The sequence below is a fragment of the Rhododendron vialii genome, chromosome 2a, assembly GCF_030253575.1.
Source record: "Rhododendron vialii isolate Sample 1 chromosome 2a, ASM3025357v1".
NCBI lineage: Eukaryota > Viridiplantae > Streptophyta > Magnoliopsida > Ericales > Ericaceae > Rhododendron > Rhododendron vialii.
In genome coordinates this window covers 17,673,675-17,687,125 of record NC_080558.1, presented here as the reverse complement: position 1 = coordinate 17,687,125, position 13,451 = coordinate 17,673,675, and positions in this window count along the sequence as shown.

Below are 13,451 nucleotides of genomic sequence, written 5' to 3'. Positions count from 1 at the left end.
TTGTTTTTTTTGTCCCGCTTACAGAATGAATAATAAGAATGTTAATCCTAATATTGTCCGACGCAATCGAAAGCAGCCATTATCTGTATGCCACACCGATACTGAGATGTCCAAACAAGCACACCATGTTAGGTCAAGGGTCCCACTCAACAAAAAGCTTATTCGTGAAGATACTAATATCCATCACCCAATACTTCTTTTTAATCAAGTCTTGCTTACCAGTTACCATGAAGTATTTTTTAATAATGATAATGTTAAACGATAGGGGTGCATACTCAAGTTCAACCAATGAGGTGTACGCTAGAGCATTGAGGGAGATAAATTTGAATGGCACAGCACCGCATGGTAAGATTTCTAACCGCACGGTTGGGTCAACTGATCATAAATCAAAGTCGTGATAATTTTTAAAAATGCACGTGCATAGAAGAGATTCTCTTCTTCATCAAACAATATTACTTCTACTTTGATAAAGACCACCTCTACTGCTAATTAACAAGGATTGCAGCCAAAAATATTGTTTTGAGTTTTTTTAAATTGATTCAAGATCCGTTTGGAATAAGCAAAATCGCTTGGCTTACAATTTCCTTAACAATTTGGAATAAGCAAAATCGATTGGCAATTCAAATTCCTTTAGCTTGAGTAAAGATCTCTTGCTCCATGTTTCTATAGATGGGATAGAAAAACGGCAACCAAAGCTTATTATTTGATTCCTAATTACTAGCAATTCAAACTTTCTTTAAATCACTTAGACTTACAATTTCCTTATCGATTTGGGTTTTTTTAAATTGATTCAAGGACCTGTTGCAATTATTGATTTCCTGAAGCATCTTTATGATGGTATCGAGTAAAAGTCCTCGGCAGACATATAGCTAGAGAGATGCTTTTAGTTTATCCAAATTATGGTTTTGTTAGTTTACTTTGACTTTTATAGTTTATTTTCAATTTCAGCTATAGTTCCTAATTATTAACTCTTTTTTACTTTATATGGTAGCAGAAAGGAGGAGATGATTGTGTTTTTTGAGGGAGCCCTCAAAGTTAGTGTTTTATTGTGTTTCTGAACAAATTGTTTCTAAACAAAAGTCAAATGACTCACTACCCAACCCTATTGAAATTAGTGTTTTTACTTTAACGTTAGTGTTTTTGCACCAACGTTTAGATTCAATATGCACGTATCTAGAGATAGAAGGTGGTGGTGGAGGTCATACTGTTGGCTATCCTTTTCCGAATGACTCACATTCTATTTTTTTCTTCTTCTTCTTTTTATATTGTTGGCTACCACTCTATTTTTTTATTGTTGGTAGCTGTTAAGTGCTACATCAATTACTTTGTTGGTAGCTGTTAAGTGCTACATCAATCACTCTATTTTTTTTATGGAAAAGTTTTCAATACACACCCCTTTAAGGTGTGTACCATATGCCCCTATTGTGTGGTTCATATTGTGCCACCTCATAAAAAATTACTTGCAGGACCGGTCATTCATAACATTTTATTTCGTATCGTAACTTTTATACTAAAAATTCGTAACTTTTCAACAATATGATTCGTAACTTTTTAACAATAGATTCGTAACATTTTGGGATTCATAACATTTTGATGTATTTTTAATAAGGGTGCATATGATACACACCCAAATAAGGGATGTGTATTGTAGCACTTCCCTTTTTTTATTGTTGGTAGCTGTTAAGGAGCTCATTTAAATTGAAATATCCTAATCAATCATGGTAATCTAATATTACAAAAATTTGAAGTTTGAAATATTGGAAAGGAACACAATCAAACCTTCAATTGATTCCAAACGGCAATCAAAGCTTATTTTATTTCCAAAATAGTTACAAAATAGTTAACAATTCAAATTTCGGGTTTTAGCTTGAGTAAAGATCTCTTGCTCCATGTTTCTATAGATGGTATAGAAAAATGGCAACCAAAGCTTATTATTTGAATATTCCTAATTACTAGCAATTCAAAGCTTGATTGATTCCTAAAATAAATCTAATTCCTATGATTTTATACCTTTATACATAGAAACGAATTTTTTGGGTAAAACTATAGAACCAACAAAGTATTTCAAGTTTTCAACCCCCGACCTTTCTACCCCCGACGCCGACGCCGCTACTTCAAACCACTTCAGGTTAGTGGGCTTCTGAGTCTATTCTTTTTCGTTTGTTTTTTTTGAGTATCTTCGTTTCTCTCCGAAATTTTTAGTATCTTTGTTTTTTTTGTCCCGCTTACAGAATGAATAATAAGAATGTTAATCCTAATATTGTCCGACGCAATCGAAAGCGGCCATTATCTGTATGCCACCCCGATACTGAGATGTCCAAACAAGCACGCCATGTTAGGTCAAGGGTCCCACTCAACAAAAAGCTTATTCAGGAAGATACTAATATCCATCACCCAATACTTCTTTTTAATCAAGTCTTGCTTACCAGTTACCATGAAGTATTTTTAAATAATGATAATGTTAAACGATAGGGGTGCATACTCAAGTTCAACCGATGAGGTGTACGCTAGAGCATTGAGGGAGATAAATTTGAATGGCACAGCACCACATGGTAAGATTTCTAACCGCACGGTTGGGTCAACTGATCATAAATCAAAGTCGTGATAATTTTTAAAAACGCACGTGCATAGAAGAGATTCTCTTCTTCATCAAACAATATTACTTCTACTTTGATAAAGACCACCTCTACTGCTAATTAACAAGGATTGCAGCCAAAAATATTGTTTTGAGTTTTTTTAAATTGATTCAAGATCCGTTTGGAATAAGCAAAATCGCTTGGCTTACAATTTCCTTAACAATTTGGAATAAGCAAAATCGATTGGCAATTCAAATTCCTTTAGCTTGAGTAAAGATCTCTTGCTCCATGTTTCTATAGATGGTATAGAAAAACGGCAACCAAAGCTTATTATTTGATTCCTAATTACTAGCAATTCAAACTTTCTTTAAATCACTTAGACTTACAATTTCCTTATCGATTTGGGTTTTTTTAAATTGATTCAAGGACCTGTTGCAATTATTGATTTCCTGAAGCATCTTTATGATGGTATCGAGTAAAAGTCCTCGGCAGACATATAGCTAGAGAGATGCTTTTAGTTTATCCAAATTATGGTTTTGTTAGTTTACTTTGACTTTTATAGTTTATTTTCAATTTCAGCTATAGTTCCTAATTATTAACTCTTTTTTACTTTATATGGTAGCAGAAAGGAGGAGATGATTGTGTTTTTTGAGGGAGCCCTCAAAGTTAGTGTTTTATTGTGTTTCTGAACAAATTTTTTCTAAACAAAAGTCAAATGACTCACTACGCAACCCGGTTGAAATTAGTGTTTTTACTTTAACATCAATGTTTTTGCACCAACGTTTAGATTCAATATGCACGTATCTAGAGATAGAAGGTGGTGGTGGAGGTCATACTGTTGGCTATCCTTTTCCGAATGACTCACATTCTATCTTCTTCTTCTTCTTCTTTTTATATTGTTGGCTACCACTCTATTTTTTTATTGTTGGTAGCTGTTAAGTGCTACATCAATTATGGTGGCTTCGAATTTTAGGGGATGGCCCCCTCTATGTACTGAATTCATTAGTCTTTAGTGACATTGAATACATTTTGATCGACTTAGTTAATGTTTGTGATTGGAATAGCAGCTTCGAAACGGTTTTGATTCCTAAGTAATATTTTTTATTAAAGAAACGGTTTTGATTCCTAAGTAATATTTTTTATTAAAAGTAGGTAATTTTATTGTTGATAGTGCTAGAAACTTTTATATTAGGTTAATGCCTTTTAATTAATAAGCGTTTTCAAGCACAGACTCATTTGTTGAGAACGTGTTGCATCATGCCTTCAGGTGCACAATCTCTAGGGATTGGAAAATTGTTTGTTCTTTATTTGCTCATTCAAGTTAAATATGTCAATGAATATGCTTGGGTTATTATTTTCCGCATAGTTGGATTTGTTGGGCAGTGATTGATATATAGCACGTGGGTTCAAAATTTATTTGTGTGTACTGATCATTCGTGCCGTGTCTTCAGGCACGGGCATACACTAGTGAATACAATTATATAGCAATACAAAGAGAAAGTATTTTAGGAATCACAATTGACCCTTGAAAGAAGGGATTTCATATCCAAAACTGATCCTACAATATCTCCAATTGACAACTCATGCCAACACTCCCCCTCAAGTCGGTGCATACATATCTCTGATGCGCAGCTTGTCAAGCGAGTTGTAGAAGATTTTGTTGGACACAGCCTTTGTAAGTATGTCTGCAAGTTGGTCTTCAGATTTAACAAATGGAAATCGAATTATCTTGGCTTCAAGATTCTGTTGGATGAAATGTCGATCCACCTCAACGTGCTTAGTACGATCATGTTGGACTGGATTGTGAGAAATATCAATGGCCGCCTTGCTGTCACAAGCAAGTTCATCTCGGAGCTAGGAGCAAAGCCAATCTCAGTTAGCAACCTTTTAAGCCAAAGAAGTTCATAAAGACCTTTGGCCATCCCTCTGAACTCAGCTTCAGCACTGGATAATGCCACTAGCTTTTGCTTCTTGCTCCTCCATGTAACCAAATTTCCTCCTACGAAGGTAAAGTAGCTTGATGTAGACTTTCTGTCAGAGATATTCCCCACCCAATCTGCATCTGTATAACCATCACTATTTCGATGATTATTCTTGGAGAACATAAGCCCTTTTCCAAGAGAGGACTTTAAATAGCGAAGAATCCGAAGTACAACGTCCATATGATCTTCACTAGGACAGTGCATAAATTGACTCACTATGCTCACAACATATGCAATATCTGGATGAGTATGTGATAAATATATTAGCTTACCAACTAATCTTTGATACCTCTCTTTATTAGTTGGCACTTGATTTGAACGCTCTCCAAGTTTATGATTTTGAACAATCGGAGTATCCACTAGCTTACAATCCAATAATCCCACTTCTGATAGCAAATCTATTACATTTTTCCTAAAAGAAAGAAATATACCCTGTCTTGATCTAGCAACCTCAATTCTCAAAAAATATTTGAGTCCTCCAAGATTCTTCAAGAATAGAGAATGATCTGAGTTACTTTGCTGAAAGCCATATTTTCTGATAGCCAAGCTAAATTGACCGAACCATATATGCACGAGGTGATTGTTTTAGCCCGAACAATGCCTGTTGTAACTTACACACAACCTCAGACTTTGAGGATGTAGTGCACCCCGGTGGAATATCCATGTAAACCTCCTCGAGATCGCCATGAAGAAAGGCAATCTGTACATCAAACTGATGCAACGGCTAGTCAAGATTGGCAGCAAAAGACAACAAGACTCTATAGTATTCAGTTTTGCCAATAGTGAGAAAGTTTCTTGATAATCTTTGCCATACGTCTGTGTATATCCCTTTGCCACAAGCCTCACCTTCTATCATTTGATAGATCCATCTGCCTTGTGTTTAATGGAGAAACCCATTTGCACCCTACTGTCTTCTTTCCTTTCGGTAATGAAACAAGAGCCCATGTTTTATTCTTCTGTAGAGACCAATGTTCTGAATACCGTATCGGTCAGGGTACCAGTTTTCCTACTGGTACCGGTCAAATACCGGGTACCGGTTCAGATTGATCGCTATTAGTGTTATTTTCCTACTTAAAAGAATTTATAGTATAATATACACTTTTTTAAAATAAATAAAAAATCCGGTATTTGTCCGGTATTTGCCCGGTACCGTCTGGTATTGTCCGGTACTTGAAGAAAAAAATAAATTTAAAAGTAGTCCGGTACTATCCGGTATTAGCCGGTACTGATTGGTATGTCCGGTACCGGTCGGTATTTGAGCGGGAACGGAATTAGAGGTGTAGGGTACCGGATTCTGTCAAAAAAGGTACGTACTGGCCGGTACAGAACGGTATTGATAACATTGGTAGAGACTCCATTTCTTCTTCTATAGCTTGGATCCACTTTGGATTTGTTAATGCTTCTTGTATTCTGTTGGGAACATGGCAAGAGGATAACTTATGTACAAACGCCTTGAGAGGTTATGATAATTGCTTAGTCGACATGTAATTGGCAATCAGGTATCTTGATCTTCTTTCCTCAAAATCTGGAGAGTACTGAATTGGTGGCTTGCCACGATTTTGTCTGGAAGGTAAATTATAACCAACAGAAGTATCCAAGTCATTAATAGGTGAAGGTGTGGTGGGGAACTTACCTCAGGAATATTCTCAGGAGAAGGGTCTTTGGGTACTGAGGAGTGGGGAGATTTAGTTTCAGATTCATATGACTCAGATTCAACTCCCTGAATAATATCAACATCTGCTTTCTTTTCCTCACTAACCATCGCCTTATTTTCTTCACTTATTTGTACCGGATTGTCTTCAAATCTTGGGCAATCCCACCAATTCTGCTCTTCATCTCATATCTCCCCCTGAAGAGAAGAATTTGATACCGATGAAGGGAAGAAAGTTTTCGATTCTGTTGGGATTTGTCCCACATCGGTTAATTATCACATCCAAAACTAGTATATGAGCCTGGGCAGCCTCTCCACTCTTTGCCAATTGGTTTGGAGTTGGATGCTTTAACATGGTATCAGAGCTAGATTTTCAGAGGCTTTTCCCCTTTATTTGTGCCATAGTTGCACTTTGTTTCATTGTGATCCGTGTGTTATGGATCCTTTGTTTACCTCTCCACGTGCGAGTCGGGGGTTGCACGTGCGGAGGAGTGTTGGGATTTGTCCCACATCGGTTAATTATTTCCTTCAAAACTAGTATATGAGCCTGAGCAGCCTCTCCACTCTTTGCCGATTGGTTTGGAGTTGGATGTTTTAACAGATTCCAAAAAAGTGACATCCATAGGTCAATAGGTATGCTTGGTGGCAGGATTGTAACACCGATATCCTTTTTTATGAGTGGCATACCCCAGAAAAATACAACGAACTACGCACGGATCAAGTTTAGTGCATTGATTTTTATGAAGATGAACGAAGGCGACACATCCAAAGATTCGTGGAGGAATCAATAAAATAGATGGCAAGGAAACATGGTTAGAAAGGACCTGTAATGGGGTCTTAAAATTCAGCACTTTCGAAGGCATATGATTCAATAAGTGTACTGCTGTGACAACGGCATCATCCCAGTATCTACTAGGCATATGCGCTTCAATCAATAGAGCACTGGCTGTTTCTAAGATATGTCTATTCTTTCGTTCGGCAACCCATTTTGTTGTGATGTTTGAGTGCATGAAGTTTCATGGAGAAGGCCATGAATATTGAAGTAAGCTTGAAATTGGTGATTGACATATTTGTCACCATTGTCCGAATGGAGAATCTAAGCTTTAGGTGAAAATTGAGTCTGAATCATTGCATGAAAAGATCGAAATACACCAAACACTTCATATTTATGTTTCAACAAATACAGCCAAGTCATTCGAGTGCAATCATCGACAAATGTCACAAACCAATGAATGCCAAAAGAAGTGGTAACTGGAGAGGGTCTCCAAACATCAAAATTAATTTAAGGCAAAAGGAATACCACTTTTATTCAAGCGTATTGGATGAAGAACACAGTGACTTTTGGCTAAAATGCAAGTATCACATTTAAAGTCTAACTGGTGTAAATTGGAAAATAAATCTGGAAACAAGTATTTCACATAACTAAATGATGGATGCCCCAAACGACAATGCCATAGCCAAATTTGTTTCTCCTTGATGCTAGTCGTGTGTTGCATATAATTCGCTTTACCTGGACTGAAATCATCCATGTAATACAATCCCCCTCTTAGTACAACGCAAGGTTGTCAAATTGTGAATCGAATCGAGAATCGGATCGACCATTTCCGAATCGTGAATTGAATCAAATCGTGAATCGTAACGATTCGGTCCAAATTTTGAAAATACATTGAAAAATATATCTATGCACCTACATAATAAAGGTACATTGTAACATGAAAAAATTTAAGCTTAAATCTATATTAAAGTTTGTTTTCTATTATTAATTGACAATCACATGGTCTAATAGGAAAGACACTCGTACATAATTTGAAAATAAAAACTATAGTAAAACAGCTATGTGAATGTAGGTGTTAACGATTCATTACAAAAATGAAAGATTAGCCTTAACAAATTAAAAGTTTATAGCCTGATTGGTACGAATCTAAACTAGCTTGTATGGCATCATATGTGGATCGATTTGTGAGACAACACATCCATATAGATATTATCCTCTACAGTATTCCCAGTTACTTGTATAATTACCATATAGCAAAGGCGAATTGCAAATGTGGTTTCATATTAGTCGAAGGCAGCCGTTGTGACAAACCTTGATTCACCTATAGATTCATATCATTTTTACGTGAATAGTGAATCGAATCTCGAATCGTATGATTCACCATCGATTCTGTATAAACCTTGGTTCACCTATAGATTCGTATTGTTTTTTGTGAATCGTGAATCGTATCGTGAATTGTACAATTTTGACAACCATGGTACCATGCCCAATGATCTCCTTGGTGAGAATATCCCGAAGAAGACAAAAGGTAGGATAGATTAGTGCAACACCATTTAGTTCCTCAGTAGCTTGACCTACAGACATCAATTTATTTGAGAGAGACAGAACTAGTAAAGTATTAGATAAAGAGAGTGAGGGTGATAAAGCAACAGTTCCAGCCTGGATATGTAACCCCATTAGCATTAGCGATACTAGTTCGCCGATAAAGTCATTACAATTGAATGTCATGTGATCGGTCGCTCCCGAGTCAATTATCCAGCCATTGTAGTCGTTCTGGTTAGAGCTAAGTAATGCATAACTACAGTTACCTTGATCATTGAGAGTAGCTGAATCATTTGAAGGTTCTTCCTGTGAAATGAAAGATAACTGAGGTTTTGCATTTACCAAACCAGCCCGACCCGAGCCTTCATTGGAGGCAGCTTCACGGTGTTTCCATGCCTTGAGTTCGTTCCACCATTCTGGGTACCCATGTAACTTAAAACAAATTTCCCAGGTATGTTTCATGCTCCTACAATGCGTGCATCCCCCTCCTTCAGATTGTACCTTAGCCTTGGAGTTTTTATTCGACTTTTCACTACTCGTAGACGAAGACCCGTTCTTGGGCATTTGGAGTGAAAGTGAATGTTTTTGTCCCATCTTAATTCCTCTAGAAGCCATAACAGACCCAGTTGTAGTTTCCGTGCCTATCATCACCACCTGCCTAATATCCTCCCTTCGAACATGAACATGAGCATAGGCCTGTTCTACCGTAGGGAACGGTTGTAATCGTAGCACGTCACTTCGAATCTCATCCAGTCGATCATCCAATCCATCAAGAAAAATATAGACTCTATGGCCCTGTTTGATTGGGGGATTAGAGGAATGATTGGAATATCTATCTGCCATCCCCATTAGTCCCATGTTTGTGTAAGCTTTTATCCAGATACTAATAATCCCAACCGGACTAGTCCGGGTATTAAAAGGGCTTTGGATTAGAATTAGAGTTACCAAAATACCCCCATAGTTGCCCTAAAATCTACTTAAACATCATACCTTCATCTCTTTTTATCTCCCGCTTGTTTCCAGTGGCCTTCCCAGAGTTGTGGCAAGAGGAAGCTGATTCAAACCCTAGCAGAGGAAAGGTTGCTGGACAGTTGCCGGAGCAGATCGGAAAGTACACACACACACACACTCTCTCTCATGTTATTTATTATGATTTTATACTACGTTTTCTGTTCCCATCATACCAAATCAAAATATTTAAGTTCATTGTTGCTCGAAATCAGATCTGCACTTGTTTATGTCCATAATCCATTACTTTATCCCTTTTTTATAGAAAAAAAATGAGAAATCCCTTACATGCAATCTTTTTTCAAGTATTTGAAGATTCTATGAAATTCACAGTGTGATTGGTTGGTTAGTTTAAAAAATTATATAACAGATTATATAAGAATGGGTGGGTTTGTAAATTGTTTTGGGGACAATATAGTCAATTGAACTGCTAATTGATCCTTGGCAAGAGGGATTCAAAACAAACATGGGATAGGAAGGATCAGTTGGGATTGGACTTATCCATCATGTAATCACATCCACAAAACAAACATGGGATAGGGAGGATTAACTACCAAATAGTCCATGGACTATTTAGTCTCTGGACTAATAATCCCATAGCTATAACCTTCTTAATTCAATCCCTCCAATCAAACAGGGCCTATCCTCTTGTTGGATTGAATTGTATTTTTGTATGTCAACCGCACAGTCCATTGGGTTAGGATGGCGGAAATCGATTTCTCTCCACAAGCCTTGATGATCATTGTAATATTTTTCAATGGATCCTCTGGCTTGTCTCATTCTAGTCACTCGTCTTTTTAGATCATACACTTGGGAGGTGTCAGTCCAGTCAAAATAGTCGTAGAAATAGAATCCCATACCATTTTTGCAGTTGGAAAACGGATGAAATTGCTGATCAAGGGTGGCTCCATAGAGTTGATTAGCCACCCCTTGACAACTGAATTTTCGGTTCTATTTTCGAAAAGTCGGGTCAGTCGATTGAGGCTGTTGAATATCTCCATTGATATATCCTAATTTGTCTTTGCCAGAGATGTACAGCTCAAGAACTTGGGACTATAAGGCATAGTTGGGGCCATCCAACTTAATACCGATCTGTGGAGCGGAGGAGTCATAGCTTGGTGTGTGGATTTGGGTCTGACTTTTGGTCAAGACTTTTGCCATTCTTGCCGTTAAGTCTTCTAGGATGGCGTTGGTAGAGTTTAATTCTGTCGTGTTCCATGAGATCGGTTGGTTGAACCATAGTTTCCGATCAGTTCTAGGTTTTTTTCTGGTCAAGTTTCGATTTTAGCGGAAACGTACCCTAGGATCTTGCTCTGATACCATGGGTAAAAAGGAGTCTTATTTCATATCTCTTTACAAGAATGAATACAATTATATAGCAGTACAAAGAGAAAGTTTAGGAAGATATGTTAGGAATCACGATTGACCCTTGAAAGAAGGGATTTCATATCCAAAACTGATCCTACAATATCTCCAATTGCTGGTGGTATGTCCAAAAGTATGATGGTTATTTCAAAATATTTAAATAGTAAGGTACGGAAATTAGTTCCACATTAATCAATTGTTAGTGGTACATCCAAATAAATATGATGATTTCAAAATATTTAAATACTCCTTCCACTAATTAGTTGTTACTACTTGTTAGTGGTATGGTTTCAAAAATATATATGTGCCCACTCAAGTGTTACTTCTTGGATTGTATTACGTATTTTATTCATTGGTTCAAGGAAGCTAGCTGGGTGGGCTGACTTGCTCATTTTTTTGGTGCTTGATTCTTTTCTATTATTGCATATGATGAATATGTTGGGGCAAAATTGTCGTAGTTGATAAAATAAGATAAACATAAATGCTTCAAGTCACGTTACAATGTCGCTGTCCTTGAGACTATATTCGCCTCGTTCCAACCAGTTCGAGAGAATTTGGTGCATGTGCACTGGGTTTTGGCGAAGCCGCCTCCAAGATAAAATGAAACCCAGTCTCAAACTATTGTCTGATTGCGTTATGCACTAACGAAGAGAAACCCAAATACCTTCGGATTTTGCGAGCCTGCCAAGAACAAATATCTATTCTAATATATAAAGGGAGAGCACCCTTTGTGTGGACACCTTTTTGAGGCTGACTCACATTTTCCTCTTCTACAATTGTCCCTATAAAAAAAAAGTTTCCCGATTAGTTAACCTCTACACTAATAACCGTGTGGACAAAAAAGTAAAACACTTAGCGTATGAGAACAAAACACGATCTGAACATTGTAACTGCCGTAAACCTTTTTCTCATTACATGGCATAACTGCTCTATAACTGCTCTCAAAGGAGTTTGAAGATGAAGGCTTACATCCTTCCCTCTTTCAATATTTCAACTCTCTCTCTCTGAGTTGTTAGTTTAGAGAAGAAAAAAAAAGGATTCACCGCTCCAATTTGTGGCGGCTCGGATCTCATCTCGACAACTAATGATTGAGAACCGTTCATTGCCGATATGAGATCCGAGCCGTCGGATCCGACGGCTCGGAGGTGCGCAACACGATGCTGTGCAGCACCATCCCTCAATTGAGTTTAACTCCACTTCAAGGAAAATCCACTGCCTCCACTCTTCTACATCTAATAACTGCTATGGATGAAGTTGAACAGATATAATTTTAGAATTCTATGTCAATTTATTTTTTCCACATTGTATATATACCTATCTATATATACTATATACTACTTTTAAATGTACGAAGGTGTTTTCTACTTTTTTTTTTCTTCCACAAATGTCCTAAACACTTGCAATTAATATCTGCCCCATCCTAGGCCTCTTTCCAAAATATTCTTAATGAAGTGTTAAACACCCTTTGACATTTTTGGAAGCAAGAACCAACTGGTTCGTTACGTGACGGTTTGGAAAGTTGGGAGTTCACACCTATTAAAAAGAGCTACCAACGGTTCTTAATTCTCCAGCCACAAAAAAAAAAAAAAAACGCGCTGCTTAATTCACACTGAAGCGTATAGGCGCCCCAACGGACATCAGTTTGTATCTTCTTAGTTCTTGCCTTACAACCTTGCAATCGAAAGAGTAAATCTCGCGCTCAAACACAAACTTTCATGGCAGCAAGCGGTGCAGGTTCCTGTGTGTGTGTTGGGATTGAGTTGTTTTTCTTGAACAATAGTACATATTCTTGTGCCACAGATGTTTGACAAATTGCCGCTCCCAGGTTTATACACCCTGCGCATGCTGGCCCCGCAAATAGGTGAATTGAGCACGAGTACCCCCTTGTGCGGTGGACGATCCACTGGATAATTAATAAAAATAGTGCAGACATATTGGAACTTGCTTCTTAAATGCCATAGTCCCTAGACTCCCTACTGGTGTTTGAAGTCTAGGGACTATGTTATAGGCCATATTGGAACTTGCTTCTTAAATGCCATATTGGAACTTGTTTTGTATCCGTCACAAACAAAAGTTCAATCTTGGTGTTTGAAGTCTCCTTCTATGTTAGATTTTCTTTGTTTTAATGAATCCAATGGGTGATTTAATTCTCCAGTTTGAAAAACAAAACATGTGATTGTTTCTCGCCGTACTCTCTCATCTTGTTTTCCATGAAATATTTGTATGTTATTAGTAGGCTTGATTTCACTGTGCGTAATTTGTATTGTTGTTATGACCTATTGTTATCAAGTCATCGATTGATCTTCATTACATACAAACTCTAATGCATTCATGATTGTATAAATTGTTATGCAAGTAAGACAATTCAAGCTCCATCGGAGAAAATTCAAGAATAATTGTAGTATTCCTTGTATATATGTATGGTGACAGAAGTTGCCCGGCAAACCAACTTATACATTTGTTTTCAAGTTATGCATATGCATTTTGAGGGAAAAAAAAGATTATGATATCAAGATATTACTTCTCACGGACAAGGCGTAATAGATCCAAAG